This window comes from Canis lupus, chromosome 10 (assembly GCF_011100685.1).
Source record: "Canis lupus familiaris isolate Mischka breed German Shepherd chromosome 10, alternate assembly UU_Cfam_GSD_1.0, whole genome shotgun sequence".
NCBI lineage: Eukaryota > Metazoa > Chordata > Mammalia > Carnivora > Canidae > Canis > Canis lupus.
Window position 1 is genome coordinate 65,931,175 of NC_049231.1, and position 11,757 is coordinate 65,942,931.

The 11,757-nt window shown below is 37.2% G+C and overlaps 1 pseudogene; it reads left to right on the plus strand.

The window, feature by feature from the left end:
• Positions 1 to 7,750: 7,750 nt before the first annotated feature.
• LOC119876751 lies at positions 7,751 to 7,882 on the plus strand (annotated as a pseudogene).
• Positions 7,883 to 11,757: the final 3,875 nt, after the last annotated feature.

The window sequence follows — 11,757 nt, forward strand, 5'->3', positions numbered from 1 at the left end:
TTCCTAGGTATTTTATTTATTTGTTTTTTTTTTTTTTTGATGATGCAGTTGTAAATAGGATTGTATTTTCTTAATTTCTCTGATAATTTGTCATTAGGGTGTAGAAATGCCACTGATTTCTGTAAGTTAATGTTCTATCCTTAAACTTTACTGAATTCATGTGTTAGTTCAACAGGTTTTTGGTGGAATCTTTATGGTTTTCTATATTAAGTATCCTGTCATCTGCAAATAATAACAGCTTTACTTATTCCTTTCCAATATGAATGGCATTTATTTCTTTTTCTTGCCTAATTTCTATGGCTAGAACTTCCAATATCATGTTGAATAAAAGGGGTGAGACTAGATTGTTGTCTGGTTCCTGATTTTAGAGGAAAAGGTTTCAGCTTTTCACCATTGAGCATAATGTTAGCTGTGAGTTTGTCATACGTAGCCTTCATTATGTCAAGGTATGTTTCCTCTATACCCACTTTGAGAGTTTTTATCGTAAATGGATGTTGAATTTTGTCAAAGTGCTCCTTCTGCATCTATTGTGATGATCATATGATTTTAATCTTTCATTTTGTTTTGTTTTGTGTATTTTTTAGGTTACTCATCATTATCTTAATCTTTCATTTTGTTAATGTAGTGTATTATGTTGATTGATTTGCAGATACTGAACCACCTTGTATCCCCTGTAATAAATCCTACTTGGTCATAGTGTATGATTCTCTAAGTGTGTTGTTGGATTCAGTTTACTAGTATTTTTTATTATTTTTGCATCCATATTCATTAAGGATATTAATCTATACTTTTGTTTTTTTGTGTGTGGTGTCCTTGTCTGGTTTTGGTAACAGGGTAATGCCACACAAAATGAGTTTGGAAGCATACTTTTCTCTTCAGTTTTTTGGAAGGGTTTGTTAAGGACAAGCATTAAATCTTTAAATGTTTAATAGAATTCACCAGTGAAGCTCTGTGCTCCCAGACTTTGGTTGCTGGGAGGTTTTCATTACTGAATCAATCTCTTTACTAGTAATCAATCTTCAGGTTTTCTATTTCTTCATGATTTAGCCTTGGAATACTACATGTTTACCCATTTCTTCTAGCTTGTCCAGTTTGTTGGCATATAATTATGATAAATCCTTTGTATTTTTGTGGTATTATAACTTTTCTTCTCTCATTTCTGATCTTATTTGAGTCCTCTTTTTTTTCTTAGTCTAGCTAAAGGTTTGTCAATTTTTATCGTTTCAAAGAACCAGCCTTTTTTTTTTTTTTTTTTCATGATAGACATAGAGAGAGAGAGAGAGAGGCAGAGACACACGCAGAGGGAGAAGCAGGCTCCACGCCGGGAGCCCGACTTGGGACTCGATCCTGGAAATCCAGGATCGAGCCCTGGGCCAAAGGCAGGCGCCAAATCGCTGAGCCACCCAGGGATTCCCAAGAACCAGCTTTTAATTTCATTCATCTATTTCATTTATTTCTTGCTCTTTATTTCCTTCCTTTTACTAATGTTGAGCTTTGTTTTTCTTTTTCTAGTTCCTTTAGGTGTAAAGTTAGATTTTTTGTTTGTTTGTTTGATATTTTCCTTTTTTCTTATGTTTCTATGAACTTCCCTCTTAGAACCACTTTATCTGCATCCCAGAGACTTTGGTAGATCATATTTCTGTTTTTATTTCTCTCTCTCAATTTTTTATTTCTTCTTTGATTTTTTCAATGGCCCATTAATTGGTTGTTCAGTAGCATGTTGTTTAATCTCCACATTTTTGTGGTTTTACCAGTTTTCTTCTTGTAATTGATTTCTAGTTTCACATCATTGTATTTGGAGATGCTTGTTATAATTTCAGTCTTTTCAAATTTATTGAGACTTGTCACCTGACATATGATCTATTCTGGATAATATTTCATTTTTATTTGAGGAAAATGTGTAAGTTACTGCTTTGGGATGGAATGTTCCACATGTGTCTATAAAGTCTATTTGGCCTAAGGTGTTGTTTAAGGTTGGTATTTCCTTATTAATCTATTTATTGATGTAAGTATGGTGTTTTAAGTCCCCTCGTATTATTGTATTATTGTCAATATTTGCTTTATATATTTTGGTGCTCCTATTTTGGGTGCATATATATTTATAAAAGTTATATCTTCTTGACAGATTGACCTTTTATCATTATTTAATTTCCCCTCTTTGTTTTTATTATAATCTTAGTGCTAAAGTCTATTTTGCCTGATGTGAGTATGGCTACACCAGCTTTTTTTTTTTTTTCCATTTCCATTTGCATGGACTATCTTTCTCCATCTCTTCACTTTTAGTCTATGTGTGTCCTTACATCTGAAGAGAGTCTCTTGTAGGCAGTAGATAGATGTGTCTTGTTTTGTTTTGTTTTGTTTTTACCCACTCAGCCACTCTATGTCTTTTTATCAGAGAGTTTAGTTCATTTACATTTAAAGTATTTGTTGATAGGTATGTATTTCTTGCCACTTTCTTAATTGTTTCCTGACTCTCTTTGCAGTTTCTCTCTGTTCTGTTCTTCTCTTTCTTTCTTCCCTTGTGGTTTGATGACTTTCTCTAGTCATCTATGGTTAGATTCTCATTTTCTTTTGTGTATTTACTATGAGTTTTTGCTTTGGGGTTACTACGAGGTTCACTCTATATCTATAACAGTCTATTTTTAGTTGATAGCAACTTAAATCTGAACACATTCCAAAATTCTACATATTTACTGCCCCTATAGTGATTTATGTTTTTGATATCACATTTAACATCTTTTTATTTTATGCATCCCTTAACTAATTATTGTAGTTTTAGTTAATTTCACCACTTTTGTCTTTTAACCTTCATACTTACCATATATGACTGAATCACTACCTTTTACTCTATATTTACCTTTAGATTTTTAGTTTTTTTTTTTTTTTTTGGTTATTAATTAGTACTATTTTGTTTCACTTCAAAGAAGTTCCTTTAACACTTCTTGTCAGGCCAGTTTAGTGGCAATGAACTCTTTCAGCTTTTGCTTATTAGGAAAACTCAATCTCTTCTTCAATTGTGAATGATAACCTGGCCAGTAGAGAATTTTTGGTTGGAAGTTTTTTCCTTTCAGCACTTTAAATAGATCATGCCACTCTCTTCTGGCCTGAAAAGTTTCTGCTGATAAATCTGATAGCCTTATGAAATTTCCTTTTTTACAAGAAGTTGTTTTTCTCTTGCTGCTTTTAGATTCTCTCCTTTAACTTTTACCATTTTAATTATAAATTGTCTTGGTGTAGATCTCAATGGGTTCTTTTTTTTTTTTTTTTTTTTTTTTTTTAAGGCTCTCTGGGATTCCTGGACCTAGAAATCTGTTTCCTTCCCCAGAGTAGGGAAGCTTTCAGCTATTATTTCTTCAAATATGTCTTCTGGCCCTTTCTCTCTCTTTTCTCCATATGGGACCTCTATAATGTGAATATTATTTCACTTGATGTTGTCTCACATGTCCCTTAAGCTATCTCCACTTTTAAAAATTCTTTTTCTCTTTGTTGCTCTGTCTAGGCGATTTCCTTTGCTTTGTCTTCCAGGTTGCTGATCTGTCCTTCTGCTTTATCCAGTCTGCTGTTGAAGCCCTCTAATGTACTGTGTATTATTATACTCTTCAGTCCTGTAACTTTTGCTTGTAATTTTCTTATATTTTCTACATCTTTGTTAAAGATCTCACTGCGTTCATCCATTCTTCTCCTGAGTTCAGTGAACATCTTTGTGACCATTACATGAAACTCTTCATCAAATAGATTGCTTATCTCTGTTTCATTAATGTCTTTTTCTGAGATTTTGTCTTGTTCTTTCATTTGGGGCATATCCTCTGCTCATTTTCCTGGCTCTCTATGTTTGTTTCTGTGTGTTAGGCAAAGCAGCTGTCCCTCTCAATCTTGAAGTAATGGTCACTGGAATGTTAAGGGTGTGTCTCAGTCTGATGTCTGTGCAGTGCCCTGGGCGTGGAAGCCTCCCAAGCTTTGCCTCTCCAGTTGTTTCAGTCCCAGGACCCCTAGCCAGAAGAGCCAAATGTTCAAGGGATGTCCTCTGTGTGAGGTGTATGCACCTTCTGGGTCTGGTGGGGCAAGGCAGCAGTGGAAGAGTACCTGGCTGTGGTGTGCCTACCCCATGGGTCTGTCAGGGCAGGGAGCGTCCGTGGAGAAACTCTTAGCTAGGTCTGCTGGGGTTGGGCCCCAGGAGATTGCTGGGACCGGGTGAACTGGGTTAGTGAGGAAGATTGAGAGTGCCAAAAATGTCAGCTGCTGGCACTGGGCTAGCAAGGAAGAAGAAGGGTTTAAGAAAAAATAGTACCTGCCAGTACCTTTTTCTCTAGAGAGATCTCCAACAGATTCCTGCTCCTCTAGTCAATGATAACCCTCACCCATGGCCCAGGCACTTGTCATGCCTCTGCACTGAGACTTATGGCAACTGAGTCTGTGTGTGAGCCTTCAAGAGCAGTCTGTTTCCCACAGCTCTCTAGCTCACCCAGATATTACCTCTGCTGGTCTTCAGAGCTAGTCATTTGGGGAACTTGCTTTTTAGATCAGGTCTGACAGGCAGGGTGCTTGAAGTGGAGCTGGGCTCACAACCCTTACTCCTCAGAGAGGAGCTGTGCATTTGTGCTATCCTTTCCTCTTGTGGGTAGTTGCACTGGAGTGGGAGTCCTGACAAGACCACTTCTCTGCCCCTCCTACTTGTTTTGACATGGCTCTTTCTTTCTGAATGTCTGTCTGTCTTTTTCCTGTGTTGTGAAAGAGCTGTTCTGCTAGTCTTCCGGTCTTTTTAGGAGAGAATTATTCTATACATAGTTGTAACTTTGGGAAGTCCATGGGAGAGGGTGAGCTCAGGATCTTCCTACACAGCCATCTTGGACCTTCTCCTTCCTTGGGCATTTTTAAAGAAAACTTTCATTGAAATATAGCATACATACAGAAACACACACATATCAAGCTTTAGCTTGATGGACTTCTAGGAAGTTCACATTTTGTGCAATGCTCGTAGATCATAAAACAGAACATTATTGCAGCACTAAGAGGCCTCTTGTCACTGGTACCAGTCACAAAGCCCCCTAAGTTAATTATATCCTCCCTTCTGATATCATAGATTAGTTTTCCCTTTTTTAAAACTTCATATATAAAACTTCTATATATATAGAATCCTATGTTTTGATATCTGGGTTCTCCACTTTAAGTTTGTGAAATTCATCTGCTTGTTGCATGCAGCTATTGTTTGTACGTTCTCATGGATACACAGCATTCTGCAAAGTGTATATACCACAATTTATTGATCTATTTTACCTTTGATGGACATTTGGGCTGTTTCCAGCTTTTGTCTATTATGGATACTTTTGCTAAGAAAATTCTTATATCATATATATATGACATATATATGTATATATTTATTTCCATTGGGTATGTATGCCTAGGAATGGAATTGCTAGGTAATATACGTAAAATTACATATATATGTGTGTGTGTGTGTGTGTGTATATATACATATATATATATACACATATTTCTCACAATAGTAGATACTGCCAAATGGTTTTCCAAAGGAATTCTACGAGTATTCTTATCACTGTATATCTTCACCAACACATGGTATTTTACATCTTTTTTTTTTAAAGATTTTATTTATTTATTCATGAGAGATACAGAGAGCAAGACAGAGACACAGGCAGAGGGAGAAGCAGACTCCTCAAGGGGAGCCCGATGCAGGACTCCATGCTGGGACCCCAGGACCACGCCCTGAGTGGAAGCCACTCAACCATTGAGCCATCCAGGTGTCCCGAATTTTACATCTTTTTAATTTTAGTTGTCCTGGTGGCTATGCGGTTATACTAAATTGTAGTTCTTAACTTTTTATTGACATTTACTATACATAGTGAAAAAATGTGTATATCATGAGTGTAAAGCTCAGTGAATTTTCATGAATCAAACACAGCTGGGTCATCAGCACCCAGATGCAGAAACAGTACATTACCACTATTCCAAAAGCCTCATCATGCTCCCTTTAACTTCTATGCTGACTTCAAACACATAGGTTCATGTTGACTAGTTTTTGTACTTCATATGAATAAAATCATAGAGAATGCACCTTTGTATGTCTGATTTCTATCACTCAACACTAGTAGTATAAAAGAGTTCTTTCTAGTCTCCATCTCCTCACCAGGCAATGGATTTTTTTTTTTTAAGATTTATCTACTTATTTTGGCAGGGACAGTGGGAGAGAAAGAGAAAGTCTCCAGCAGACTCTGTGCTAAGCACAGAGCCTGACACAGGGCTCAATCTTACAACCCTGAAGTCATAACCTGAACCAAAATCAAAAGTTGGACACTTAACCAACTGAGCCACCCAGGCATCTCCAGCAGTCCCATTTTATAAGCAAGCTGGGAAGAGGTATTTTTCATCTCTTTAACTTAGTCACTGTGGTGCATGTATAATGTATCGTAGTATAATTTTTTAGAGGATCACATTATAATTTTAAATTGCTTTCCCTAGATAACTGATAAAACTGAACATCTTTTCACATATTTGTTGGCCATTTGGATCTCTTCTTTTGTAAAATCTGTTCAAGTCTTTCCCTTATTCTATATGATTGTCTTTTTCTTATTTGTCATCTTATTTATCAGTTTATCATTTTCTCATAAAGTTAAACATACTCCTATCCCATAACCCAAATATTCTACTTCTATGAATTTACTCAAAAGAAATAAAAACATGTCTACAAAATGAATTGTGCATGAATGTTCATAATAGCTTTATTCACAGTAGTTGAACATTGGAAACAACCTAAATGTCTATTCACAGGAAAACGGATAAAGTATAATTTATTCAGAAGTTGAAATACTACTTGGCAAAAAAGGAATGGACTACTGATAACATGCAACAATAGGAATGAATTTTTTAAAATGCTGAGCTAAAGAGGCAAACAACCCTACTGAATGATTCCATTTATATAAAGTTCTAGAACAGAGTTATTACAGTAAAATCAAAAGGGTGATTGTTTCAGCAGGCCAGGAGAGAAAGAGAGGACTGACTACAAGGAGGCATACATTATTTTCTAAGATTTTGGGGTATGTTTTATGCAGGTTTATGTGTTTGTCAAAACTGATCAAAATATATACTTCAGGGATGCCTCGGTGGCTCAGTGGTTGAGCGTCTGCTTTTGGCTCAGGTCATGATCCTGGGGTCCTGGGATCTAATTCAGCATCAGGCTCCCCGCAGAGAGCCTGCTTCTCCCTCTGCCTATGTCTCTGCCTCTCTCTGTGTGTCTCTCATGAATAAATAAATAAAATCTTAAAAATATATATTTTTTATATCTGTGCATTCTATTATGTAAAATTAAAAAATAGTGTAAAACTTTCTGTATATAATGAACCTTAAATCAATTAGGATAAAGAAAAAAACCTGGTTAGTTGGAAAGAAGGAATATCAACATTCTCACAACATAAAGCTAGCTCTGGAGGCTAATGGTGAGCTGTTAAAGTCAATCATTTGGTAATTGATTTAACTTCTTTCCCAAATTAATATCTCTATTTTAAAGAAAGGTTATGGCTTACAAAATTGGGATAATGTCCATTTTGTAAATTATTCTATGCTTCATGCTGCCTATGTGCTATGTCAGTGTTTTTTTTAAATATTTTTCTGGCAAGACATTCAAAGAAGGAAGAAAGTTTACAATTTATCAATACATCAGTTAAGACTCGCTGGTGGCCACTGCACAGACCCAACTTCACTTGACTGTATGCCTCGTTCCGCTTCCCCTATAACCATGTCTGACCAACCTGATATGGCTGCGATTGAGAAATTCAATAAGTCAAAACTGAAGAAAACAGAAACATAAGAGAAAAATCTGCTTTCAAAAGAAACAATTGAACAGGAGGAGCAAGCAGGTGAATTGTAATGAGACGTGCACTGCCAATGTGCACTGTACGTTCCATAAGCATTGCCTTCTTGTTTTATTTCTTTTAGCCATTTAACTTTGTAAGACATAAAGAGGTTGGATCAAGTGTAAATGACTGCCCCTTTTCATATCAAAGAATTGAGAACTACTGACAATGGAGGCAGTGCCTGTCTCTCCCATCTGCCTGGCTGGCTGGCAGGGAAGGAAAAGAACTTGTGTGTTGGTGAGGGAAGAAGCTGGGTGGGACAACGGTGAAATCTAGAGTAAAAACCAAAGTGGTACAAGGTATTGGGAGGCCGTAAAATGCAGTTTAATCAGAGTGCCAATTTTTTTGTTCCAATGCTTTTAATTATTAGAATACAAAAAAAATTATTAGAATACACAATTTTTTAAAAAGATCTTATTTATTTATTAGAGAGAGTGAGGGAGAGCATAAGTGGGATGTGGGGAGAGGGAGAGAGAGAAGCAGATACCCCACTGAGCAGGGAGCCTGATGTTAGGCTCAATTCCAGGACCCCAGGATCATGACCCGAGCCAAAGGCAGATGTTTAACTGACTGAGCCACCCAGGCACCCAATGGAATGCACAATTTTTTAATATACAAATAAAAAGTTTTAAAACCTGAAAGAGGGCAGCCCAGGTGGCTCAGCGGTTTAGTGCTGTCTTCAGCCCAGGGTGTGATCCTGGAGACCCTGGATCGAGTTCCACGTTGGGCTCCCTGCATGGAGCCTGCTTCTCCCTCTCCCTGTGTCTCTACCTCTCTCTCTCTGTCCCGCATGAATAAATAAATAAAATATTTAAAATAAATAAATAAAGAATGCAAAAATAAATAAAATTAAGAATGCAACTGATGTATTGATTTTTCTTTCTGAGAAAAATCAATACATCAGTTGCATTCTTAATTTTAACATGTTAGGCAAATGAGAAGAATTCCTGTTCATTGTTACTGTTATATTCTGCTTTACAAGGGTCGATTTTTAGATATATAAGTATGCACAGTGTTTTTTTTAAAGATTTTATTTAAAAAATAATAAAATAAAAAATAAAAAAGATTTTATTTTTAAATAATCTCTACACTCAAGGTGGGGCTTGAACTTATAACCCTGAGATCAAGAGTCACATGCCCTATCTACTGAGCTAGCCAGTGCCCTAAACAGTGTTTTTTTTTTTTTTTTTTTTTTTAAATTTTTTTTAAATTTTTATTTATTTATGATAGTCACACAGAGAGAGAGAGAGGCAGAGACATAGGCAGAGGGAGAAGCAGGCTCCATGCACCGGGAGCCTGATGTGGGATTCGATCCCGGGTCTCCAGGATCGCGCCCTGGGCCAAAGGCAGGCGCCAAACCGCTGCGCCACCCAGGGGTCCCCCCTAAACAGTGTTTTTAAACGGGTTTAGATAGGCCCTTTGAAATAGACAAAAAATTGTTACCTCATTTATTTATCATGTCATATAAACCTGTGTGAACTGTTAGATCATGTAAAGCAAAAGTGAAAGCTTATGCTATTTTATTATAATTTCACTTCTAATAATTTATCCTGAAGAAAATACTAAAGCAAAGCAAAAGTAAATATTAATACAGCTTTCCTTATAGCATTGACTATGACATCTTTTAAAAAGTGAGAATAACCTAAATATACAATATTAGAACAACTTAGTAAATTATGGTACATCAACAAAATAAAACATAAGGTATTAAATGATAATCAGGAAAACCTGGAAACATGAAAAAACAGAACATGAAATAAAAAAAATATGATAATTGTTCAAGAATTATCTATATAAGTAAAAATAACACAAAAAAATCAATTATTTATTTTTAAAGATTTTATTTATTTATTCATGAGAGACACACAGAGAAGCAGAGACACAGGCAGAGGAAGAAGCAGGCTTCATGCAGGGAGCCCGACGTGGGACTCAATTCCGGGACCCTGGGGTCACAACTTGAGCCGAAGGCAGACGCTCAACCACTGAGCCACCCAGGTGTCCCAACACAAAAAATTTTTAAATAATTTTATTATGATGGTAGTTTTGTGAATATTTTTTAATATTTTAAAATTATATCTTACAGGCGTGCCTAGGTGGCTTGGTCAGTTAATGTCTGGCTTGATTTTAGCTCTGCTCCTGAGCTTGAGCCCCACATAGGGCTCCACACTCAGCAGGGAGTCTGCTTCTCTCCCTCTCCCTCTGCCTCTCCCCTCCCTAAAAAATTATATCTTCCAAATTGTCTTATATATTTATTTTAAAGTCTTAACTTTCTTTTATTCTGAAATTTGTACATCATATGCATTATCAGAGGAATCACATTTTAATTTTCCTACTAATAACCTCATTAATGTACGATCTCTTGCTGGGGTACGTTGGATTTTCTTTTCTTTTTTTCCCCCCAATATTTTTTTATTTATTTGAGAGAGAGCAAAAGCAGGGGGAGGGGAAGAGGGACAAGCAGACTCCCCACTGAGCACAGAGGCCATCTCAGGGCTCCATCCCAGGACCTTGAGATCCTGATCTAAGCCGTCAGACAATTAACTGAGCCACCCAGGCGCCCCTACATTAAGATTTTCCAAAGAACCAATGCTTATTAAAAATGGTGCTTTGTAAAGTAGATAGAACTTATTGATAATCATAGTTACAGCTTTAATAAGCTTGTCTCCAGTGCCATAAACTTGTCATGTAATTAGGGATCAAGTTTAAACTGGCTCAACCCCTACTTTTTTTTTTTTTAAGATTTTATTTATTTATTCATGAGAGACACAATAAGAGAGGCAGAGACATAGGCAGAGGGAGAAGCAGGCTCCATGCAGGGAGCCCAACGCAAGACTCGATCCTGGGACCACGGGATCACACCCTGAGTCAAAGGCAGACGCTTAACTGTTGAGCCACCCAGGCATCCCTCAACCCCTACTTTTTAAAGCATATTTTCCTATGAAACCATTAAATCATTGTAGTGGTGGATATGGTGGTTTCTCCCACAACCCTGCACCCCTACCTCCCATTCTCTATCTTTCCCTAACCTTCCTTAGCCCATGGAGCACTAGGAAAATCCCAAGGAGCCTAGTTCTGAAGAGCAAACTGTGAACACCATCTTCTGAATTGATTGTGTGGATTTAGAACCAAGAAGCAAAAATATAAGGCAACTGCTCTACCAACCCAATGAGGTAAAAAAAAATACTGTCAAGCTCTCTTGCTTTGTTTCAAACCCATATCTCTTTAAATTTATTTTTCTAAACAAGGGCATCTTGGTGGCTCCGTCAGTTGAGTGTCTGACTCTTGATTTCAGCTCAGGTCATGATTTCGGAGTCATGAGATCTAGCCCTGTATCAGCTCCATGCTCAGTGGAAAGTCTGCTTGAGATTATCTTCCTCTTCCTTTGTACCACCTCCCACCACTCTCTCTTTCTCTAAGGCAAATAAATTGAAAAAAATTTTTTTCTACTCATAACCACAGTATCTTGATCATATCTTATCTCTAATATCAGTTCCCCAATAGTGACACCCCTTACAGTCCCACTCTGATTCCACATGTGCTCCATCCAAGAAACACAGATAAAGTCCACAGCTGCTCAGCAGACTCACTGGCAAGCTACAGCTTTTGGCCAGAAGTACTTGACTGTGCTGCCTCCCCAAAAGTAAGAGTGTGTCTGCTTCGGTCACCTTCCTGCTAAGCACCTTGTTCAACCTTGACTTTGGTCTTTGGAATCACACCATCACCAGGGAAGACCGATGTGCAGAGAGAGACAGAATATCCATCTGGACATTGTAGAACGTGGGATTCAGGTGGTATAGTAGTCCACGTGGCTTGGAACCATTCATGTGTGTCAATCTCTCCTTACCCCCTTGAAGGTGACTCAACACACTGTAATTTCTTTTTGATCTGT